Raw genomic sequence first — 25,591 nt, 5'->3', positions numbered from 1 at the left:
TTCCAAGCACTCCAGTCTTCTCTTTAGGGTGCCTCACTGGAGGAGGAAGAGGAGTGTGAGGGGAGTACACCACCCCCGGCAGCACGATCCCGGTGGGGTGCCATCGTGGCTGCTCCCCACCCCCGTAGGCGGCACGCCCCACCCCCAGGACACATGCGTCGCCCACAGGGGCGTGCCCGGCAAAAACCTCTCTCTTCAAACAGGCATTAGTTGGATTAACATTCTATGGTTTTGTAAATGTGTTTGTGGAAGGGGGGCTATTGGTTTGTTTTTCTTTGGTTTTAGTGCATATTTTGTATTCTCATTTTGTTTTTTTTTATTATTGTGAACTGCCCTGGGATCTTAGGATAAAGAACAGAATACAAATTTAATAAATAATAAGAGTAATAATAATACCTAGCCAGCAGGGCCACTGTGTGCTTGTCAAGTCACATATCCAAGGCTCATGGAAGGAAAGTATTCTTCCCAACCCTTTGCCCTGAGGCTGCAGGCATTGCATGTAAGGATGCCAAGGAGAGGCGAGTGACCGGGTTATTTCTGTTTTAAGGAACTTCCTGTCTGAAATCTATTTTGATTTGGCTAGTTCTAATTTGATTTGCAGATCCTCCATGCTGGTATATTTAATAAATATAACCTTTTCTCCATAATACTGTGTCCCGAGTCTTCTTTTAGGTGTGGTAGCAATTTAAACTCATATGTGAGGTTCTGAAGAAGAAGAAGAAGAAGAAGAAGAAGAAGAAGAAGAAGAAGAAGAGGAGGAGTTTGGATTTGATATCCCACCTTTCACTTCCCTTCAGGAGTCTCAAAGCGGCTAACATTCTCCTTTCCCTTCCTCCCCCACAACAAACACTCTGTGAGGTGAGTGGGGCTGAGAGACTTCAAAGAAGTGTGACTGGCCCAAGGTCACCCAGCAGCTGCATGTGGAGGAGCGGAGGCGTGAACCCGGTTCCCCAGATTATGAGACTACTGCTCTTAACCACTACACCACACTGGCTCTCTGTATTAAATTTCCACAGAGTTAAATGAATATAATTATGAATGTGAGCCTCCCCCTCCTCTATGGAAAAGGTTGTGGTCAAAGGCTCTGAAGTGGCATAGGAGCCCTCAACCACTTATCACTATCCTTCAGAGACAATGTTCTTGATAAGGAGAAGGTCACCGCCATTTTCATGAGAGCACCTTTCACAGCACTAAAAGGGAATTATATTTAGATGCTCAACATAAGCTCCAAGAAGCATTTTGGAATGCACAGATAGCAATTAACAAATATACTGTTGGCAGTCTAATTTATCCCACAGGGCACAAGTTCAGGGTAAAAAGAGCACAGATCTCTCAAGCTGCTTTGTATTTTATTTCCAGTGGCCTAATTGCAGCCAATGTGGAAAAAAAACCCAGTTTAAAATTAAAACTAAATTGAGCTTTGCTTATTTCTTCCCAAAACCAGCTACAGCACATGATAGAGGACAGTAGTGCAAACCCTCAAGTTAAACCATCCTTTGCATTTCTGAATGGTGCCCAACCTGTTTTTAGGATGTATTTGGGTATCACAATCAATAAACTAAAAGTGGTCCCAAAGGTAGACCTATCCTCCCCACAGATGTAGAAGCATGTGAGAGAGTGTGGAGATATGTATTAGCCCCATTCCCATCTTCATTGCCCTCATTTGCTTCCTTGCTAGAAGCTGCTTTGGGGCCCCACACTACTCATGTAGGATTCCTGTGTGATCTAGAAACATGGAAGATCACAGTTTTAAATTGTACAAAGGGCCTACAAAAATAGAAAACATTTTGTGCTGAAGGCATTTGCCTTCAAGTTATAAAGGGTGATGATAGATCATATGCTTGTCTCACTTTCTTTCATTGAATGAGGCATTACAACATCTAAATAGAAGTACTGTCATGAGTGCATGCTGCTTAGAAAACTTTCAACCTGCTTGATGATCCAAGATAATAGGCTCATCCAATTAGGGATGAGTGAATCTGTCTCTTTTCATTTCTCTTAGTTTTCATTTTCCACTCTTAACTTCAGTTCTCTACATTTTCATATAAGTTTGGCTTTAAAAGAATGTCCTCATGAAAATTCGTCAGCATTCTAGTTTGACTTTCTCTTAACAGAAACATTATGTATACAGTGTTGTCCAATGTACAGTGGTACCTTGGGTTAAGAACTTAATTCATTCTGGAGGTCCGTTCTTAACCTGAAACTGTTCTTAACCTGAGGTACCATTTTAGCTAATGGGGCCTCCCACTGCCACTGTGCAATTTCTGTTCTCATCCTGACGCAAAGTTCTTAACCTGAGGTACTATTTCTGGGTTAGCGGAGTCTGTAACCTGAAGCATCTGTAACCTGAAGCGTCTGTAACCCACGTTACCATTGTACACATTTTTACAAGGCAGTTTCCCATAATATAATGTATTTCCCTATGCCATTTTCACTAATAAATGCATTTATATTCATATTCCCTGCTAGTATTTCCTCTCTTGTACATGTTACTTGACTGGAGAACCCCAGTGTAAAATTCAGAGAAGTACAAATTTCAAAAATGGTTGTGTTTCAGTTCACATGTTGCTTCAGAAAGTGTTAGGTAAGCATGCATTAAAATACAAACTGAATGCATTTCTCCTGCATCACTATATCACATATACACTGTGCCCAGGTACAATATGCCTCTAGACATGTATGGGTGTTTGTGGGGGAAAGTATACACTTGTTAAATTTTACAGCTCACCTGTTTTGTACACAGCTACACAAACTGTACACTTATTGAAAGTTACATGTAAATGACTGGATCTGTGTGAGACTTTTGCTTGTTGGAAAGCAAAATTAAAGGAATTACCTGGAGTCTCTGGCAGTTCTGAACTGGAATGTTAAGAGCCTTGGAAATGTAAAGAGGCAGAAGGGACATTCTTTCATCTTTGGTGGACCTGCCCAAAAGTGAAGGCCTTCTGGGAAATGATTTACAACGAGTTAAAAAAGGTATTTAGGTATACCTTTCCCAAGAAACCAGAGGCCTTCCTATTGGGCATGGTGGACCAGAAGGTGTTAAAGAAGGACAGAACTTTGTTTATGTACGCTACTACAGCAGCAAGAATCCTCATTGCAAAGCACTGGAAGACTCAAGATTTACCCACGCTGGAGGAGTGGCAGACGCAGTTGATGGACTACATGGAACTGGCTGAGATGACTGGCAGAATCCGAGATTTGGGAGAGGAAACAATGGAAGAGGACTGGAAAAAATTTAAGGACTATTTGAAAAAACACTATAAGTTGTATGAATGTTAAGAAATATGCACGATTAGGGAATTTTTCGCTTTAGCAACTTGATTAGGTAAACTGAAAATTAAGACAAGAAAAAAGAGGTGGTAATATGAAACAATTTTATTATGTTAATTTTAAATGTACAAAGTTGGGATAAAATATTGTGAAGTTAGAAACATAATAACTGAAAGATACAGTAAGTTAAGAAACAGGGTAACAAATTGCTGAAACTTTTACTACAAAGAACGCAGAGTCGGGAGGATGTGGGGAAGTCCATTTGGAATACTGAAAAAATGACTGAAAATTGGATTGTATTGACCTTTTTATTATTTCGGTTTTGTATTTGTTTCTTGTATTTTCTTACTCTAATTTTGTGTCTACTTTAAGAAAAGAAACTCAATAAAAATATTTTTTTTAAAAAAAGGAATGTTAAGAGCCTTAACTGAAGCAAGAATTGGCTACAATATAACCACATAACTCCTGACTTTGCCCTCCCACTGGTGGTTTTAAGTCTAAGCCAGAACTTTAAGATTAACTGCCAGTGAACAAGACAGGAGAAGCCATCAGGGAGAGATCACCAACATTATTTTAGAAATCAACATTACCTGAAGCGTGTTGAGGGTCTTGCAATCAAGAAATCTACAAGGGGAACTTCTGATATGAAAGCAGGAAAAACAAACCAAAACCAAAACAGATGGCAAAAACAATGTGCTTAAAAAACAAAACCCTCTAGGTGACTTAGGCAGTCCAGATAATTGTTGGAAGCATTTATGTTGAGCATTTAGAAATGCAAATTATATTCTGTTTCAAAGGCAATAGTTCTCAGGAAAAGTATGAAACAACACAATGGGAAGAGTCTTTCTCGAGGTCACTTCTGAGCTGTGCTCTCTTTCAGAAATTATGCACTGAGCAAGGCTGTTTATCTGCAATTCTATATGTGCATGTGTGTTCCACCATACAATGCATGAACTTCTAAGAAGCTTCTGTCCCTGCCTTCTTCAGAATGGATTATGCTTCAAAAATGCATATGCATTGCAGAGATGATAGGAACAATGGCTGTAGTCAGGACTGGTGTTAGGGATCAACATTATTGGGCTTCTGCCTAGGCCCATACATGCATGTGTGTGCATGACCTTTTAACTTTACAAACAGAGGCTAGCCCAGACTGTGTATCTAGCACCAATGCTCTTTCACTGAATAGTTCACAAAGGGCGGCAAATATGTTCCAGCAGCCTTAAGGGTTTTCAACACAAAGCCCGTTTCCCAACTCCTGTATGCAGTAAATGTCTGGCATAATGGGGACCTGCCAAAGCTAGATGGCTTTCAGGGAAAATTTATACGATCTCTGCTGCAGGTACCTAACTGCGTCCCCAACTCCGTACTTCTGTTGGAAGCTGGTGAATGCCAAATTTCAGCTAGAGCGTGGTGGGCTGCCCTAAAACATTGGCTCAGGATTTCAGTGTTTAATCTAGGGAAGGGTCTGTACCAACATTTGACCAATGAGGAATTTGTCAGCAAATGGCAGAAAACCATGGCTAAAAAAGCCACCTCTATTGGTCTGTCTCCCCCCCCCCAACTGTATTACCTGGGCTATGAAGGCGCCCAAAAGGTTTTAAAGCAAAGATTATGGGACAATGCACACAGTGACTTGCGATCTCGGTCACACGCAGTCTGTAGTCCGCTGGCAGCAGGAGTTCAATATGGGTATGTCTTTGAGTTAACATCTTACATCAAAAACCTGACAGTACCTAACTATCGAAGGCTTTTCACCAAAGCCATACTGAATGTCTTCCCCTCTGCAGTGCTGGATGGTAGGTTGAGAGGAGTTCCCTACCAGGACAGACTTTGCTCGTGTGCTCAAGACATCGATTCCATAAATAATATTTTGTTACATTGTGCGAAGTATGAGCAGGCCAGGGCTGAACTGATACTACCCTTGCTGGTGCCTTTCCCGGGAAAGTCAGAGGCTCACTATGTCAGGTTCCTACTGGAAGACAGGACAAAAGCTAGAATGTTGGCAGTGGCAAAGTTTTTATCGGTGGTTGCAAGAACAAATGAGCCCTATATTCCAAACAAAGTGCTTGAATAACCTGGAGGTAGGCTGTATGAACTCTGTATTGATTTGTAATGTTTTGTTGGGTCTCTGGACCATAATAAAGATAGTTGTTGTTGAATAGAAAATGTTTTTTGTAAAGGTAAGCCATAGACTTCTATAACCAGAATGAATGGAATTTACTTTCCTGCTCCTTTTAAGTTTTAGAATAGAAGATATACATAATGAGCTGCTATCATAATGGGTTGAGAGTAGTGTTGTGCTCAGGTCCTTCTAAGGGCTTCTCCTAGAGCATCTGGTTGGCCACTGTTGAGAACAGATGCTGGATTAGATGGGTCTGATGTAGCAGACTCGCCTTATGTCGGTATAGGCAATGCTCCACAATTTTTGTCAACACAGGGAATATCAACTGTCCACTGCCCTCCAGTGGGGCCAGACATACAGTTAATTAGCACAGGGACAGCCAATGAAGCTAAATGTTGGGAAATTCAAGACAGATCCTGGAAGATGCTTACTGTGGCAGTCTCCATATCTCCTCTCTGTGTGCAAGGGCTCAGAGGAGCCAGGACCAAAAGGCAAAGACAAAGAACACAAGACAAGACAAGAACATGACCCAAGAGCAGTTGGCTTCAAAGGGAAACCAGGATACAAAGCCAAAGAGCAAGACTAGGAACACAAAACACCAGAGCTAAGGTACTTCTTATTTTTCACAAAAAGGGTCACTGAAGTAGGAAACCCTTTTATGATCTTTCCTGCCAGAGTAGGGTCAATGGTCTGATAGGTGGATCAGACTCAGTGTTTGGAAGATATGCACTGAGAGGCTGCAGTTGTGCACTATGCTATATAAAACAGGTACCAGCAGTTCCTGACACATTGGTTATGATAAGAACTCACCCAGCCTAAGTACCCTAAAGCAGATGTATCATTCCTACTAGTGAACTATTTTAATGGTCACAATTGACTACATGTATCAAATGCTGGATGTATGCAATCAAAAGTGACTGGTGATATAGTTTTTCAGAGTTATTTACACTTTGGTATGCTGAATAGTTGGGGGACACTCTTTTCTCAATTCTTTGCCTTTTCCACATCTACTCCCCCCCCCTTTTTTTTTAGCCTCTGGCAGTTTTCACAGACTTTGGTGTGATTCATTCTCCCCCACTCCCACCCCAACCCTAATTTTTCTCAAGAAGATTTTTATGAAATTGTTTTATTTCCTCCCCCCCCTTTTTCAATCCCCACACATAATAGGAAAGAAAATGAAGGAGAAAAGTGCTGTGTAAATAGCTGTTTTCAATCACTTCATCCATTTTTATACATTCCCTATTAGATTTTTCTCTCTCCTGAATTCCAATAAACTCTCTTTTCCTTCGCATTGCCTTAGAAATTCTCTATTACTGTGAGCATTGCCAATCTAGTGGCTAATGACTTAGCAAATGGTGAATCACATGTTTATAGACGGAATCTATATGGTGAAGAAACTGCCTTTTCTTTATGGGAGAGGATGTGTGAGGAAATTAAGGATATGCATTTACCCCCTAATTTCTCTACCCCACCTCAGTGCTTTGATCCAAAGTTCCTTGGATTCAGTGAAAAGAATCTCAAGTCTGGCTTACACATGAATGGGTACCACTTCCTTACTCCACACTAAATGCCCCTCATGCAAACTCTATTAAAAATTATATATCAGCGCTAAAGATATATCCAGCTCAAATCTCATCCCCTAGCTTGTTTGGGAACCTAACTTTAATCTCTGACCACCAAGGGAGTCTGGTCTACTGGGGAGATTGGTGCATTGCTCCATCAACCTTGGTCTATCCTCAGCTAGTCCCTACCTGCCTGCTTCCTTACCTACAACAGGTTCATGGAATAGCAGGGGCTGTTAGCTTACTCCTTTTTATTCTCATTGTTGCTCCTGCCAAAGTCAGCAGAGAAGAGGATGGGGAGAACACTAGTATTAGTTGCACTCCAACTATCATTAGCCTCAGACTGCATGGTCAGTGACCAGGGCTGCTGGAAGTCTACCATTCGACCCCCGCCCCCCGTTTCTTCCTCCCCCTGCATCAGAACCTTCCAATCCAACCCCAATTCCAACAGTGTTTTGGGACTCTATGTAAGTTAGTATAAGATTGATTACTAAATGTTTTTATACACCACATCCTCTAAAATCTGCCAATCTTATATGGCAGAACAATTTCTGGACAGAAAATAAGACCTTTTCATTTTCTGTCCAGAAACACACTTTAATAGCTGGGTAAGTGGTATGGTTTTAGTCAAGTGATGTTGCTGTTCCAGTATGGTTCATTTTCATTTCCAGCCAAGGATGGTTCATGTAAACCTACCTAATCCACACTTTTTTTTATTAGGTCCACACTGAACCAGTGAACAAACCCAAACTGTACACTTTTTCAACCAAAAATTATGCACAAATATTAATGGAAACAATGTGAAAAACTGTATTATGTGCTTGCAAAAATGCATATGTTAGGCCAGACTACATGCAAAAAATGTATATTTTAGGAGAAATATACAATAAAAAACATGGATATTTGTGCTGACAAAGACAGATAGGCCTGTGGGAATTATTATGACCAAACATATCCCAGTTTTTAAAAATTATTTAAGAAATACTTCAAGGTCATAAAAGTATTACTGCACTGTGATTCCTGTTATTTAAGATGGTAGCAAATCTTAATGCTGCAGTTAGTGAGGCAGACTTGCATAGCCTAAAGAGCCATGCTGGGGAGGGATTTATCTCAGTCTCTCTTTCTCTCCTCCTCCTCCTCCTCTCACTTCCTAGTGCCACTGTGGTGGTTTTGTTTTTTTTAAGACAGCTTCTCCCTCTGGTGCACTTTGTCTAGATAAAATTTTTAATTGGGTCACTTTCGTCTGAGAGGTTTTTCAACCATGGGGATTAACTCATCATGATGGTTTTTCCTTTAAAGGTAGGTTTCCTCCCCCTCCCTTCTCTCCTCCCCCAGCTATGGCCACCAAGTGTTGCATGGCAAAGAAAAGTCACAAGGAAAATGAATGGAGCAAGATTGCTAGCTGAAGTATGCTGAAGGTGCTCTTGCTGTTTGGCTGCAATGCACACTGCCAGAGTCATTCAACGGCCTTACATAGGCACAAAGCTGTGAGTATTCACATCTCTCTAAATATGCCTATGCATCCTGAATAATACAAGGGCCCTCATGCACTCAATATATAGAATTTTGAGACATCACATAGGGAAGGTGCTGGGAGAATTGTGTTGTGGGCAGGGGTGGGGCAGATGCAGGTGTTTGATTTGCCCCAGCACCCACTCATGAAGCAAAGTGTTGGTAAAAGAAAGCCTATATTAACATAACAATTTGTATAATTCTGAGCATGTGTTCCATGCAGCTGCTGTTTCCCTAGCCAAGGACTGAGAGAAAAATAGTCTCTCCTTAGTATGTGAGTCTTGGGCCTATGTGGACCCAACACACACACACACACACACGTCCCAATGTCCAGCATTCATCTAGGAGACAATGTCAGGTTTAAAGGGTGCCCATAATCCCAAATGTGTCAGTGTGCCTAATGCTTATGTTCTTCTCTTCCCCAGACTGAATGTCAAACAAAGCAGACCACTCCTTTGAAGCCAGAATGTGCCAACCATGTGGTGTAGGACAAAAAGAGGGACCCTAAAGGCCAATAAGGGGATGTGGGTGGTGCTGTGGGTTAAACCACAGAGCCTAGGATTTGCCAATCAGAAGATCAGCAGTTCAAATTCCCATGACGAGGTGAGCTCCTGTTGCTCAGTCCCAGCTCCTGCCATCCTAGCAGCTCGAAAGCACGTCAAAGTGCAAGTAGATAAATAGGTACTGCTCTGGCGGGAAGGTAAACGGCGTTTCCGTGTGCTGCTCTGGTTCGTCAGAAGCGGCTTAGTCATGCTGGCCCCATGACCCGGAAGCTGTACGCCAGCTCCCTCGGCCAATAAAGCGAGATGAGCGCCGCAATCCCAGAGTCGTTCACGACTGGACCTAATGGTCAGGGGTCCCTTTACCTTTTAAAGGCCAATAAAGGAACTCTTCCCCTGCCCCAAAGAATCTTTCTCAGCCCCTGGAGCAGGAAACTAGCCCAAGCGTATATTGCATTAAAGTGGAAGAGAACAAGTTGTGGGGTAGAGCAGGCTTATAAAACCAGGCTCCAGCTCCGTGCTAATTGGTCCTAAAAGCTTGCACAACTCCCTCCTCCAACCCACTCTGTTTGGGATTCAATCTCCCAAGTTTTCTCTGAGTCAGGGGAAAACATGCCCACACATGAGGAGCAGGAATGGCACTGCACAAGACAGCTTGTTTAATAAAATATCAAGTTTACACTACCAATACCTGGGCTCTCCACAGTCAACTAGTTAGTGCCAATATTTTCTCTTCTGCCAGAATTGGAGTATCTCTTGACTTTTAGTAAAAAATGTTAATTGCTAGACAAGCTTGTTAATTACACTGGCTGCATTTGCACCCAATGCGAAGGCAAACCATGGCTTAGCACAAATGTCCTGGCTTCCTGAGACTCCCCCCAGTCTACTTTGCTTCTCCCCAATCCTTTTAGCACTGAGGGCCTTCTGGTGGTTCCCTCACTGCAAGAAGTGAGGTTACAGGGAACTAGGCAGAGGGCCTTCTCAGTGGTGGTGCCTGCCCTGTGGAACAACCTCCCATCAGATGTCAAGGAAATAAGCAACTATTCTACTTTTAAAAGACATCTGAAGGCAGCCCTGCTTAGGGAAGTTTTTAATGTTTAATGCTGTATTGTGTTTTTAATATTTGATTGGGAGCCACCCAGAGTGGCAGGGGAAACCTAGCCAAATGGGTGGGGTATAAATAAATTATATTATTATTATTATTATTATTATTATTATTAGTAGTAGTAGTAGTAGTAGTAGTAGTATGGCAGCTAAGCCAAAGGTTGGTTTAGCATGTCCTCTGAACCCAGGATGGTAGATGAGTAATTTGTTTGTTTTACTACAATGGATCAATACAGTTACTGTCCTAGCAAAGAAATGAAAATAACTTTACACATCTATGTCAGTCTGTGAGTACTTAGAAAAGGATGCTATGTTTACTATGATGGAGCATGGCTTTCTCAAAAAGAAGACAAATAGATGGTCACCTGTCATGTATGAGCTAGTTGAGATTCCTGCATTTCACGGGATGGGACTAGATGACCCTTGGGGTCTCTTTCAACTCTGTAATACTATGATTCTCTGTAGTCACTTTACATATCTACTGCCTTTTCAGTTGTTCTGAAACTACATAGAAGGAGGGAGCATGAAGGAATTCACTTCCAACAGCCAGGAAATATAATGAGGAAATAAATAGGAAGGAAGGAAATAAATTGGAAGCTGCCCAGAGTGGCTGGGGAAGCCCAGCCAGATGGGCAGGGTATAAATAATATATTATTATTATTATTATTATTATTATTATTATTATTATTATTATTATTATTATTAAATCTGATGGGATGGCAGCTTTAGGGTGTGTTATAAAACAAGACCAGCCACCCCACGTTGCATGCTTATGCCCTCAAATGCGTATTAGAATGTGCTTTTTGACCTTCTTGAATGATATATATTCACACACGCACCAAGCTACTAAAATATTTTACCTGCCCACAGGACACTCTTGAGTGTAATGTAAAAACCACAGCTACTTTTGTAATCAGCCCACATTTGTGGCCCTAAATAGCCGTGTCTGCCTTTCTCCTTAAGGAAAATCTGATCATAAAAAGGTCAATTGACTGAAGAAGCTCATGTCAATTTACAGCAAAGACCTTATGCAAATCAATAGTTGAAGAGAACTGAAAGGGAAAGGGAAAGAAGATACTTTGTAAATACTGAAAGAAGGGATTTTACACAGGGGGTAGTGTGGGTGCTTGGGAGAAGGGAGGCACATTGCCCCTAGCAAGATTGATCAAACAATTCCACGTGGGGTTTTTCTTGGTTCTCAGTCAATATAATCTACAGCAGACTCCCAGGGCAGGATCCTATGATGTAGTTTAAAGCCTTCTGCATTATGCAGTTGACTCTTCTATATAGGAAATGTTCTTCATTGCATTTCCTGAATTTTCTTGTTTCTTTCCCTCAAGTGAAAATGGTTAATTAGAGCCAGTAAATAAATAAATAAAAAAAGACAACTTGAAGGTATGAGGAAGAAAACATACCTATTGAAAATCATGGATGGTTCAGGGAGCTCATAGGACCATCACCTGGTTAGAATACAAGCTGAAACTCATAGAAGTATTTGACTTATTTAATTGGGAAACAGTTCCAATAAGTATGTGAGCCAAACAGATAATGCAACCATAAACGAACCACCTAATTTTGTGTTCAGCTAAAAATAGTGGTTTATATCATCATATGTCCCATGCCTGTTGTCTTTGTCTATGGAGTTTTCTTGGCAGGGATACTGGAGTGGCTTGCTGGTTTCTGCTCCAGGTGGATCACGTTTGGTCAAACCTCTCCACTATGACCTGTCTATCTTGGGTGCCCTGCTCGGCATAGTTCATAGCTTCTCTGAGTTATTCAAGCCCCTTCTCCATGGCAAGGAAGTGATCCATGAAGGGGATAATGTTGGACAGTGTTCTCGAAGCTACCAGCATGAGTTTGACCAAACTGCGGGAGGCAGTGGAAGATAGGCGTGCCTGGCGTGCTCTGGTCCATGGGGTCACGAAGAGTTGGACACGACTAAATGACTAAACAACAACAATGTTCCATGCTCTGTCTATGGGCTTATGCACACTGTCACTTTGTCCCATGCCTAGAAAACATGCGTCTGAGAGGTTTTCCGCTTGTCCCACACTTTCTCGGCATGGGTCCAAGCAGTTTTGTCTTTGACCTGTTGCTTTCCAGTAAAAGCACTGCTCTTTAGCAATAAATGGGGGGGGGGGTGACCCAGCAATCTGTTGAAAACCTAATTTCCATTTGTTCCTATTCAGCACTAAAGATCAGATTTCCTCAGGGGAAAGCAGCAGGGAAAGTGTGGAGAAGCCGTATGCAATTACATTTCTGTTGTGACTTCCCATGTGTGGAATTCCCTCTCCAGTGAGGGCACCCGGAGCCTTCACTGACATGTGAAGTGCTAGGTAAAGGCTTACTTTTTCCTTCAGGCCTGTGATGGAATGAGCTGATTTTCTTCTACACTACGTTAGCGCGCTGCCAAAAGTTCCTGGAGCTGTTATAGGTGTATGTGTTTTAATGAATCATATGTGCATGTTTTATATGCTGTTTATATGGTATAATGTATTTATGTTTTTAAATACAAGTTGCTTGAAGCCACAAAGGAGAAAGAGAACAAGGAGAAATGCTGAATTCAAATGCCCCTAAATGCTGAGCTGAAATCTCCCTTCTCATCTCACCTACACTTCCGTAACCTCTCCTCATATGAACCCAGACCCTGTGATCACAATTTGAGGCCCTTTTTTTTTGCACGCATCCTCCAAGAAAAATATGGAGAGAGGCAAAATGACAAGGGGCATTTTCTGTGGTGGCTCTCCATTTGTGGAATTCTCTCCTCAGGGAGGCTTGCATGATGCCTTCATTGCGTATCTTTAGGCAGCAGGTGAAAACATAAATTGGTTAAATAAATAAATAAATAAATAAATAAATAAATAGTAAAATAATGATAATAAACCTACACAACAGAGGAGAATATGTGTGGTTATGAGTTAAATTCACTTTTTCAGCAGTGACACTCCTCTCATTTTGTTCCTCACCTGCCTAGTATGTATCTGGTCTATTCTCCTACCTCTTACTTGTGTATAGAGGTTATTTCCTTTGTTCCCAAACTGCATGGTGGAAACAATTGTTGAACAATTTCTTCTTAGAGCCAATTATTTTCTCCCGAATCCTGTAAAAGAATAATAATAAAAATATTGATTTTTGCTCCATGAAAAAGGCAGATAATGCATGGAAAACAGTCTTTTAAAACTGCATAAATTGGGTCTTCAATTATGAGGATATTCATTGATGTCAGTCTAGCAGTGACTATTAGGGTGTTAATTCAATTCAATACAAATGCAATAGCTAATAGATTATATTATTTAGACTCCTGAATGGTGGTGGTGGTGATGTCAAGACACTTATGACAGATTGGGAGAAGGATCGATCTGTATTTTACCCAGATTGGGTCTGATAAAAGATAGATCTTCATTATTATTTGTCTCCCTGGAAATGCAGATTTAACAAGTTATATTATCTGTAAAAATAATCCTGAATGCAATTATGATGTGCCTTTTTAGACTGAGAACATAAAAGTGCATCAGAATGAATCACACAGAAGCCATGGCATTAAACAGATTAGAAAATGAAATGTCACACACTGACGTGACCAGGGGATTTCCCCACCCTTCTTTTTTGCAGTTAATTTATACGGAAGACAGAAGATTGTGTCTGGAAATATTTTTGCACATATCCCTCACACCCACTTCTAAAATTCTCAATATACTTCCTTTTCAGGGGATTGGGTAGATAACTTAACTGGAGTGGTAAATTTAGAGCTTATGTGAATTTTTAAGATGGCTGCAATTGCTAAATTAATTCAGAACAAGGCTGTGTATTAAAGCAAATTAAAAAGGGATGCCAACACACTTTAGCTGTAAACTGTTTCATAATCTGCCAAACTAGATTTCTGATATAAATGCCATATTAGTAATTAGAAATATTCTTCAATTTTCAATCACTTTTGGATTATCTTCCTGCTTCATTTTATTGCCTTTTCTAAATTTGCTCTGAACACTGAGCTTGTAGTTAGTTCTGTGTATCTCCTGCTGTGTTCTGTTTCATTTGCTCTGCTGTAAGAGACCCTATTCATTACATATTGGTGAGCACAGTATAATCCTATATACTAATAGAAAATTCACTCTCTGCCATTTCATCCTTATGTAGCTCAAACAAGAATGAGCCACAAGAGCAAGTTCAGGGGAACCCCCCCCCCCAAGTTTGTAGAAGCAAACATTTCTTAAAACAATGAAAAATCATATTAGGAACCCCAAAAGAAGTCACTTTGGAGAACTGGCAAACCTGGTGGAGGTGATGGAGAATCCTGGAAAATGTTATGACTGCCTGGCTAGAACCCTGAACAAGGAGCATTCATGTCACAGATCCCACTTGCGTGTTTGCTTGCTTTTTAAAATAATAATTATATAGCCTGCCTTTCTTCCCAGCCCAATCAGGCAAATGAAGAGGATATGGGTTGAAACTAAGTCCTCCTCAGAAATTAATGAACTTAAATTAATCCACCCCCCCCACCCAGCCCACTTTTGAAGATGTGTGAACCTGCCCTCCAGATCCTGTAAAGGTAAAGGACCCTGACAGTTAAGTCCAGTTGTGAACGACTCTGGGGTTGCGGCGCTCATCTCGCTTTACTGGCCGAGGGAGCCGACCTTTGTCTGCAGACAGTTTTTCCAGGTCATGTCGCCTGCATGACTAAGCCACTTCTGGTGAAACCAGAGCAGCGCACAGAAACACCGTTTACCTTCCCGCCGGAGCGGTACCTATTTATCTACTTGCACTTTTGGGGGGCGTGCTTTCAAACTGCTAGGTTGGCAGGAGCAGGGACCGAGCAACGGGAGCTCACCCCGTTGTGGGGATTTGAACCGCCGACCTTCTGATCGGCAAGCCCTAGGCTCAGTGGTTTAGACCACAGCACCACCCGAGTACTGACCCTGAGGAAGTAGTAAAAACTGTAGTCTCCCCCCCCACCCCAACTTCAGCGCTATCTTCATTAAATCACTTCTGCTGTCTGCTGGAGAAGCAATTCTTTCTCCTGATTTTTGACACCTAAGGGAGGGATAGATTTTAGAACCCACCCAACTGTCCTGACTACTGTACTTTTCTGTGTATAATATGCCCTCATGTATATTGGGGAATATTGCCAAAAGTTGTTGTGGGGAGGATTAACCAGTGTGGTTGCCGAAAATCATTCACCCAACTGACAGATGCTAACAATCGCGAAGCAAGCAAAATTGCCGAAGCAGCAACCAATCCAAAGCAGCCCTTGCTGCATCCGCAAATAACCCACCCATTTGACAAAGCAGCGGCCAATCCAAAGCAGCCCTTGCAGCAGACACCATTCACCCACGCAATAGCAAGATCCTGCTCGTGGCTGCAACCAATCGCACATCCTCCCTCTGCACTACCCATGTATAAGACAACCCCCTGCCCCCCGCCGCCAATTTTTAACTTTATTTTTGAGTAAAAAACCCCCTCATCTTATAGATGGGAAAGGATGGTATATTTGTTTTAAACTGATCACAATTTCACATGTGTACATTGTTGTACCACACTCTGAGACCCCACAGGCAAGAAATAATTACTAGTACTAGTAGTACTACTAAAAGTAGTAGTAGGTGTTACTGGTTGCTCTGTGACCAGCTATGAATTTGCTGCATGCCAGTCTGATTGGCCTTAGTTGATGGGGGTTTTCATGGTTGGGCTATATGTTGGGAGCTGAAGGAAGAGGAGGCTGCCTCACAGTAAAGAAACTGGATGCATAGGCAGCTGAGCCCACAATTCAGGCTTTGTAGTTAGGGGAATAAGTTCAGCCTGTTCAGAGATGGTAGCATAAAAGCTGATACCTAGTACTGGAGAGAGCAATTGGGGAGAAATTCATTCCAGTTTGCACTTAAAGGCAAACATACCTAGCCTGCACTTTCCAAAACAATACAAGAAGCCAAACATATTATCAAATTTTCCATTGCAATTCTCTAGCGAAGTAATGTGTACAAGAATGCATATACTAGAATAAAATGTCCATATAAATGCATATGTTAGTGAAAATAACATACAGAAATGCTTTATGTTGGAGAAAATACAGATGTTACTGAAGCAATGCTTTGCAAAAAAATGTATATATTTAGGCAATATATAGAAGAAATGAACACTAAATACTCACACAGAAATTCACACAGAAATTTTAGAAGAAATTAAGACTGAAATGATTAATCTTCATGAGATTTTAATCATCATCATCATAATCACAAACTGATGTAGAAATGTGGGGGCATGGGGAAGTAATGTAAGGAACTGAAATCGTTTGATTTGGTCAACCCTACCTGTAGGTATACAACATTCCCCTGAAGTGAACGTGAACCATTTTCTTTCTTTTAGTTCATGATATATAATCTGTTTTTTGTATCATTGTTGCTATTAGGTCAGAAGGAGTTAAAGATAGCACTGGAAATTCTCCAGGGATCTTGAAGCAAAGGACATCATTCTTCTTAATTAGAGCTTTTCATATGGACTGTGACTGAAATCACCTTAGTTGCCTTTTCCAGCTCTCACCTGATTCTAATTAGGCCCTTTGGAACATTAACCTGGCTTTCTTCCCCCTCATGATTCATCTCATTAGGAATATGGCAGGCTGGGGTGGGGAAAACAGAGCTTGCATGTTTTGTGTGTGTGTGTGCGCGCGCTATGCATATGAGAGAGAACCAATTCCAAATTCTCAGGCAATTTGTGATATATCCTCTATATGCTTTATCAGTAGGACTGGCCTTTATTTGTTTGACTGAAACAACAAGCAAGACATTATCAACAGATCCTCAGTTTGTGTCCCCTGTGGTCCTACCTATGCATGGTGTGAACAGAGAAAGGTTTTTGTCCCTCATGTATAATACTTGAAGACAGGGCCATGCAACAAACCTGCTTGCTGGAAGATTCAGGACAGACAAAAAGAGGTACTACTTGATGCAGCTGCACATAATTAAACTATGCACCAACTTGTAGGGCCTTAAAACAGGATTAGGCAAATTCATGGAGTATAAGGCCACCAATAGCTATGAGACACAATGGCCCTGTTCTGCCTCCACTATCAGAGGCAGTAAGCCATTGATAGGCATCACAAGTAAAGAGGGTACCAATGCACTCAGGTCCTGAACGCCCTCTTCCCACAGGCATTTGATGGTCCACTGAGAGAACAGGATGCTGGACTAGATGGGCCTTTGGCCCGGTCCAGCAGACCCTTTTTCATTTCCTTATTTTATTTTTTGTACCTATGACTGATGAATCACAGATCGTATTTTGTCCCTGGTTTTGCTCTTGTTAAAGGACTGTATGTAATGCTGGAGTATCATTCTTTATAACTGGATCTCATGAACTTTTTTTTTTCCTGAGTGAAACATTTGTTGTTGTTGTTTAGTCGTTTAGTCGTGTCCGACTCTTCGTGACCCCATGGACCAGAGCACGCCAGGCACTCCTGTCTTCCACTGTCTCCCGCAGTTTGGTCAGACTCATGTTTGTAGCTTCGAGAACACTGTGCAACCATCTCGTCCGCTGTCGTCCCCTTCTCCTTGTGCCCTCCATCTTTCCCAACATCAGGGTCTTTTCCAGGGAGTCTTCTCTTCTCATGAGGTGGCCAAAGTATTGGAGCCTCAGCTTCACGATCTGTCCTTCCAGTGAGCACTCAGGGCTCCTTTCCTTAAGAATGGAGAGGTTTGATCTTCTTGCAGTCCATGGGACTCTCAAGAGTCTCCTCCAGCACCATAATTCAAAAGCATCAATTCTTCGGCGATCAGCCTTTATGGTCCAGCTCTCACTTCCATACATCACTACTGGGAAAACCATAGCTTTTACTATACGGACCTTTGTTGGCAAGGTGATGTCTCTACTTTTTAAGATGCTGTCTAGGTTGGTCATTGCTTTCCTCCCAAGAAGCAGGCGTCTCTTAATTTTGTGGCTGCTGTCACCATCTGCAGTGATCATGGAGCCCAAGAAAGTGAAACATAGCTGCATCTTAACCTTATTGCACATTCATATTAATTAGGCCTAATCACGTTAGCAGATCTATTATTGTGCTGTAAAGATGGGGTAATTGTTGGCACGTATCTCTGGCTTCTGTTATGTTAAGAATGATACCACATTTTCCAAGTACTGTATCCTGTTACATTGCCTGAACCCTGGTAGATACATTCATGTCTTGCAGCAAACATTTTCAAGAGGAAATACAGCCAGCAGGAAATGACCAACTATCCAGAATGGACGAGGGAAACAAAAAACAAGAAAACTGAACTTTCAAAAAATGGTCATGTTCATTTTAAAACACTCTGCTCAATTAATTATGTAATATGCAGCTCCTTTAAGACAACTTACTATAGTCTAATTACTTCTAGTTATGAACTAAGGGAATCACAGATTGGCAAGTATGCATATTCTTACTAGCGGAGTCATCATTAGCTAACCTAGGCCATAAAACTCAATTATTATTTTTTTTAAAAAAATCCACACAGGGCCCAAATCACCCTGTAAAGCACCACTAGAGTCAATTAGGAGAGCTGAGGTCAGGAATATTATTTTGGATTAAATCACAGGAAAACTTAACCACTTGTTTTTAGTCAGAGACCTAAGAGTGATACCTAAGCACAAGGATGAGGAGGAAGAACTACTTGATGTAACTAGACAAAATGTTTTCCAATCCCATTTCTCCCTTGTAACAATAGGGAACATTTATGGGGCAGGATTATTAGGTGGGATAGAGGGTACATATGTTACATTTTCCAACAATTCTACAAGCTCTTAGCAACAATTCGCTACACAAACAGGGCAGGCTCCTTTCTGTGTCTACCTCTGTGCCATAAGAGCACCCCTTCTGGCTCAAGTCAAAAACCCATCTAGGCGATTATCCTGTTCTCAAAGTGGCCAAGCTGATACAGTGGCACTCTGATGGGGGGGGGGGGAATGAGGGTGCCCTCAGTCCAAAGAAGGCAAAGCCTTCTACCAAAGCAACCAAGGTTGAGCAGTCTCAACAAGCCAAAGTCAATATCACAGGGAGTTCAGCAAGGAGGGAATACTACAAACCAGAGACAGAGACCTGTTTCTTTCAATCAACAGGAGTATCTCAAAAATGAGATCTTATTTACTTTGGCCTCCTAAACCACACCCTAACGACAGATGTTCTGCCTGGATCCAAAGCTTTTTTCTGCCAGTGCTCTCGAGAACCAGGGAGTGTCTCTATTGCCTCCTCTGACAATCCTAGGGTCCTTCATATGGTAGGCTCCTTCAGCATTAGATCCAGGAGGACACCCTAGCTCCTCACATTCCTTGGCCTGTGGGGTGTCTGCCAAGTGCACACATCTAGCACGAGGTAAAGAATAGGCGGGACGCGGGTGGCGCTGTGGGTTAAACCACAGAGCCTAGGACTTGCCGATCAGAAGGTCGGCGGTTCGAATCCCCGTGATGGGGTGAGCTCCCGTTGCTCAGTCCCTGCTCCTGCCAACTTAGCAGTTCAAAAGCACGTCAAAGTGCAAGTAGATAAATAGGTACTGCTCTGGCGGGAAGGTAAACGGCATTTCTGTGCTGCTCTGGTTCGCCATAAGTGGCTTAGTCATGCTGGCCACATGACCCAGAAGCTGTACGCCGGCTCCCTCGGCCAATAAAGCGAGATGAGCACTGCAACCCCAGAGTCGGTCACAACTGGACCTAATGGTCAGGGGTCCCTTTACCCTTCACCTAAAGAATAGGCATGACAAGCAGGATGTGAGTGCAACAGAACGCTTCCCGCTTGTGATTCCCAGCAATTCAGAGGCATAGTGGCTTCAATAGGGTGAATGTAGCTATTTTGGCTAGTAGTCACTGATAGCATCTTCTATTAATATGTCTAATCATGCTTTGCAGCCATCCATGTTGATGGCCATGACTACAAGAAGACTACAATAAGAATACAGCAGAAATATCCTCCTTCTGTTGCATTGACCCCATGCAATAGGGGTCAGCCTCTTCAGGCAAAAGAAAAAAGGAAATTAAACCTACAATGAAAACTACCAAGTAAGGAAGATGCAAAGGTAGGTAGGAAGGGGGCATATTGAACAACCAAGTTGGCATATATATATATCCTTTCAATTTTATAAAACAGTGTTTACAGTCACAAATATTAGCAGGCCCTTCCCACCAATGCCCAGAAGGGAATGAGACCCTAGCACTGAAAACAGATACTATACTTTTGTCTCACTATTTTTCCTTGTATACTTTATAGAATCCACCAATTCTCTTTGTTGTTTGGCAGCAGGGAAACCTTTCCAGTTTGTGTGCAAAACTTTATTTCCACCTATGGAATGACAGAGACTGGGGAGGGAGGAAAGACTGCTTTGAATGAAGCATCAAGTTAGGACAAAAAATGAAAGTTATGCCCCAGGGCTGCAGTAACAAACTGACAACAGCTAAACCAAGAGCAAAGATGACAAAAAAAGGAAAAGAAAACCCTGTATCAATGGAAGGCTCACTTGCTGGAGCATCTGTTTACTCTAGCACTGAAAGAAGAAATGTGTATCTAACATGTGGCACTTCCTGCAAGCCATAGGAGTTATGGTACTTTGGGGATACAAAGAAATATTTTGAGAGGAATAAATAGGCAGTGTTGTGCCCTGTGAAAACAGATACATATTCAAAAGTTAGATCCTGATGGTGGTAGAGATGGGAGGTTGGAAGGGGAATAAAGAGTTTTCAGTTAGTGAGGCAGTATTCTCAGCAATATATAAAAGCTTGCTCTTGGATATTGCTCTTAAAGATTTAAATGCTACAAAGGCAAGGTCTTTTCACAGCATTTGTACATATATAACTATATATATGTATATAGTTTAAGAACTCCAGCAAAGTTTTCAATGCTGGCCGGAAAGTAATCCTTTCCTCTCTTTTTGCCTGTCGCATTCATAACTAACACCCAGGATTTTAATCACAATGAAGACAGCTACACGTGGGGAGAACAGTGTAACAGAAACAGCCTACAATTCCGCACCCCACCCACCCACCCAAACAAACAAACAAACAAACAAACATCAGCTGTACTCCTGGGTTGGTCCAGGTCAATGGCATATGCTTTGAGGGAACACTGAATCTGCCTCATCCGTCGGTGCTGAGGTGGAATGGGCAGGGTGCAACAGACAACCATACTGGATGGTTTGCAAGCACCATTTTGTGTAACTCACCAGCAAGGTCATCAAGTCTATGGTATGGAGAAGTCAGTTTTGAGACAAAAGAAGAACCTCTCAGACCCATGCCAAAAATCATGGGACAAATAGAAGTGTGTCTGAGCCCTAAGTCCCATTGATTCTAATAAAATAATACCAACAGAGAATGGGGAATCTAGCTGGTTATAAAGAGAAGAGGGCAAAGACAGGAAGCAAAGCAGGGTGATTAGTCACCATTGCTTTGTGTAAATTCATCCAGTTAAAAAGTACCGTAGTTTTCGCCCTATAGGACACACTTTCCCCCCCCCAAAACTGAAGGGGAAATGTGTGTGCGTCCTATGGGGCGAATGCAGGCTTTCGCTGAAGCCTGGAGAGCGAGAGGGGTTGGTGCGCACCGACCCCTCTCGCTCCCCAGGCTTCAGGAAGCTATCCGCAAGCCTTGCAAGCCCGGCGGGAGGTCCCGCGGGCTCGCAAGGCTTGCGGGCAGCAGCCTGCAGCCCACAAGCTCGGGGGATAGTGGGGTAGTGGGGAGGCGGAGCGCCGCCATCCCGCTATTCCCCGACCTGATCTGAAGGCTGGCGGGGGGGTGGAGAAGCAAGCTTACTTCTCCCCCCCCCCGCCAGCCCCACAAGCTCGGGGGATAGCAGGGAGGCGGAGCGCCACCACCCCGCTAAGCCCCGACATGGTCTGGAGGCTGGCGGGGGGGGGGGAGAGAAGCAAGCTTACTTCTCCCCCCCCCGCCAGCCCCACAAGCTCGGGGGATAGCGGGGAGGTGGAGCGCCGCCACCCCGCTATTCCCCGACCTGGTCTGAAGGCTGGTGGGGGGGGGGGAGAAGCAAGCTTACTTCTCCCCCCCCACCAGCCCCACAAGCTCGGGGGATAGCGGGGAGGTGGAGCGCCGCCACCCCGCTATTCCCCGACCTGGTCTGAAGGCTGGTGGGGGGGGGGAGAAGCAAGCTTACTTCTCCCCCCCCACCAGCCCCACAAGCTCGGGGGATAGCGGGGAGGTGGAGCGCCGCCACCCCGCTATTCCCCGACCTGATCTGGAGGCTGGCGGGGGGAGAAGCAAGCTTGCTTCTCCCCATCACCGGCCCTATAAGCTCGGGGGACAGTGGGGCAAGCCGCTGCCCCACGGAGGCTAGAGAGGCTGTCCCTGAAGGCAGAAGAGGGAGACGGAGCGCTCCGTCTCCCTCTTCTAGCTTGGGGATGGCTGCGCAAAGCCTCTGCAGGGCAGCGGAGTGCGCTGCCCCACAGAGGCTAGGGAGGCTGTCCCTGAAGGCAGAAGAGGAAGACAGAGCACTCCGTCTCCCTCTTCTAGCTTGGGGATGGCTGCGCAAACCTGGGGGGGGGGGAATAATTTTTTCCCCTTGATTTCCCCCCCAAAAAAACTAGGTGCATCCTATGGGCCGGTGCGTCCTATAGGGTGAAAAATACGGTACGTACCTGGAAAATTATAATATTCATGATTTTAGTCCCTTTCTTCCACTGGGGCCCAATGACTGACTTTATTCATGGATGTGGGTCCTGTCCTAAAATACATCAAATCTGGAGGTGGGATTTTCATTTGGACTCAATGCATTTAGGAGAGCATTCCAGCTTTTTAATTTACAGAGCCAGTCCACTTACTATGAATCTCATTTGGAAGTTACCAGAAACCACCTCCACTTGGAACAGGGGTAGGGAACTTCAGTCCCAGGGAGGGAACAATGTACACCTTCAAGCATCTTTATCTGACCAATGGGACTATGCCCAGGCCACACCCCTCTCCCCAGCCACATTCTACCAGGCTACACTCTTCAGTGACCTTGTTTCAGATCCTCCTTGAGTATTGTTGCTTGGCTGGAAAGTGTCATTGAGCTATGGTAATGAATCTTGCTTGCCTGGGTGGAAGTTAAAAGAGACGCTGGAATGGGTATAAACATTACCCTAGCATACAAATGTAAAATTTACACCCATTGTTCCACTCACTTTTGCTTCCAGCCCTGCCCACTACTGACATATGGCTCCTGGACCAAAAAACAACAAATGTAAGGTTTTGCAATTAGGCAGGAATAACCAGCTGCACAGATATGAGGTTTGGGACACCTGGGTTGCCAGTAGTACATGTGAAAAGGATCTAGGGGTCTTAGTAGACCACAAACTTAACATGAGTCAACAGTGTGATGCAGTGGCAGAAAAAAATGCTAATGCTGTTCAAGGGTGCAGCAACAGAAATATAATGTCCAAATCAATGGAAGTCATAGTACCGCTCTATTCTGCCTTGGTTGGACCCCACCTGGAATACCGTGTCCAGTTCTGGGTGCCACAATATAAGAAAGATAATGACAAGCTGGAACATTTTCAGAGGAGGGTGGCCAAGATGATAAAAGATCTGGAAACCAAGCCTTATGAGGAATGGTTGAGGGAGCTGGCTACATTCACCCGGAAAAGAGGAGACTGAGAGGAGATATGATAGCCATCTTCAAATATTTAAAGTTCTGACACAGGGAAGATGGAGCAACATTGTTTTCTCCTACTCCAGAGAGTAGGGCTCAAACCGATGGCTTCAACAAGTTACAAGAAAGGAGATTCTGACTAAATATCAGGAAGAACATTTTGATGGTAAGAACTGTTCGACAGTGGAAGAGACTCCCTCAGGTGGTGGTGGACTCTCCTTCCTTGGAAGTTTTTAAGCAGAGGTTAGATGGCCATCTGCCATGGATGCTTTAGTTGACATTCCTGCAGTGCAGAGATTGGGCTAGATGACCTTGGGGGGTCCTTCCAGCTCTACAATTCTGTGATTCTATGATTCTCAGAATGGAATGTGGCCCACAGGTTGGAAAACGGTTCTCTACCCCTGCCTTATGTTATCAATGGTATGGGAATTATGCATGTGATGGGACAATCTACCTTCTGCTTGACATATTTGAACACCTCTGTAAAGCAGCAGCTTATGATGAGGCTTCTATGTAGCATCCAAAGAAGCCCTAAGGGACATAATAGAAGAGTCACAAATGATCAAAACCACAGATGTTCATAAGCTTAGTCCTTTCTCTCCTGAAAAAAAAACACACATGCACACACACATATAAATAGTACACAATACAGCAAGCTCTGCAAAAGTATACTTCAATATCTTTGCTTTGCTATTTTCACTTTAGCATATTTCATTATCGTTTGTATTAATTTTATTTTGTTTTTTTAAAAAAACCTCAGCGATTTAATTAAATAAAGTGGGCAGGACAGAGGGAGAAATCTGATTAACTCCCTAAGGTTCCAGCCTACAGGATTATGATGAGGCAATATTAAATCACCATCTAGTCGGAGGGATTTTGGACTCTTTCCAATCTGATGAAGGGAATCCCTGCAGCCATAACTGAAATTTCACAGCTTACTTTTTGATTTTAAATATCTTTTAAATGTGAAATACTCAGAGGAACACTGAACATTCCTGGTGTTATTTCTTCCACCTCTCCTACTTACAGTTGTTGTCAAGTAATATCAAGGATGAACATGCATGTAAATATGTAGCAAAAAAAAATTTGATCCACTCCCAACCCCCATGGGACTGTACATAATGTTTGACTATCAGGACAGATGGGCCTTTTTGAAAATTAAATAGAAAAACCTCCTCCACAGCCTTCTTTTAGTTTTAATTGCTGGGTATATTCACCAGAAGCCCCACTGAAATCAATGGCTGTTCAGCAAAAGCCCCATTGTGGCTGAGTGCAATTAATTTCAACAGAACTTATTCATCAGAAATAACGAATGAATTGTGTTCATTGTAAATGTTGCGATATTGTAGGACTGAATTCAAACGGTCCTTAAAATGGCAATCTTTATCCACTTTAATCAACGAGGGCATCATTAAAATATCAATAGATCCTCATAGAACTTGTTGCTGTTGCCTCAGAGGACAGAACCAGATATAATGGGTGTAATACCATCATGGGTGGTCTATCTTTAGAAAGCTTTCAGCTTTTAACCTACCTCAAGTGCTTTATATCCTGACATTTTGCTTATTCCTCTTTTAATTTCTCTAGTGTCATGTGATTAGTTATAAACTGCATGAATGTGAAAAATTTCAAATCAACAGGGTGTTATAACTTTGCCTGTGACAATGCTGCCATAAAGTAAGAGACTAAGTGGCCACAAAAACATCAGATAAGAACAGGATTGGATGTACCCATGAAAGTCTCATCTCTCCCATTTCATGCAGATTTTAAAAGGGAAACTATTCAAAATCCACATGGAAACACTAAGTTAAATACTGACAAGCACTCCAAAACAAGTCGCAGAACAGTCCACAGCCTGGGGCAGCAAATGTATGGGACCCAAACTGCGATGTGCAAGTCCCCCTGAGAGCTGTGAGACTTGATAACAATAAAT

Source organism: Podarcis muralis, chromosome 7 (assembly GCF_964188315.1).
Source record: "Podarcis muralis chromosome 7, rPodMur119.hap1.1, whole genome shotgun sequence".
NCBI classification, from domain to species: domain Eukaryota; kingdom Metazoa; phylum Chordata; class Lepidosauria; order Squamata; family Lacertidae; genus Podarcis; species Podarcis muralis.
Note: the sequence above shows the minus strand (reverse complement) of the source record.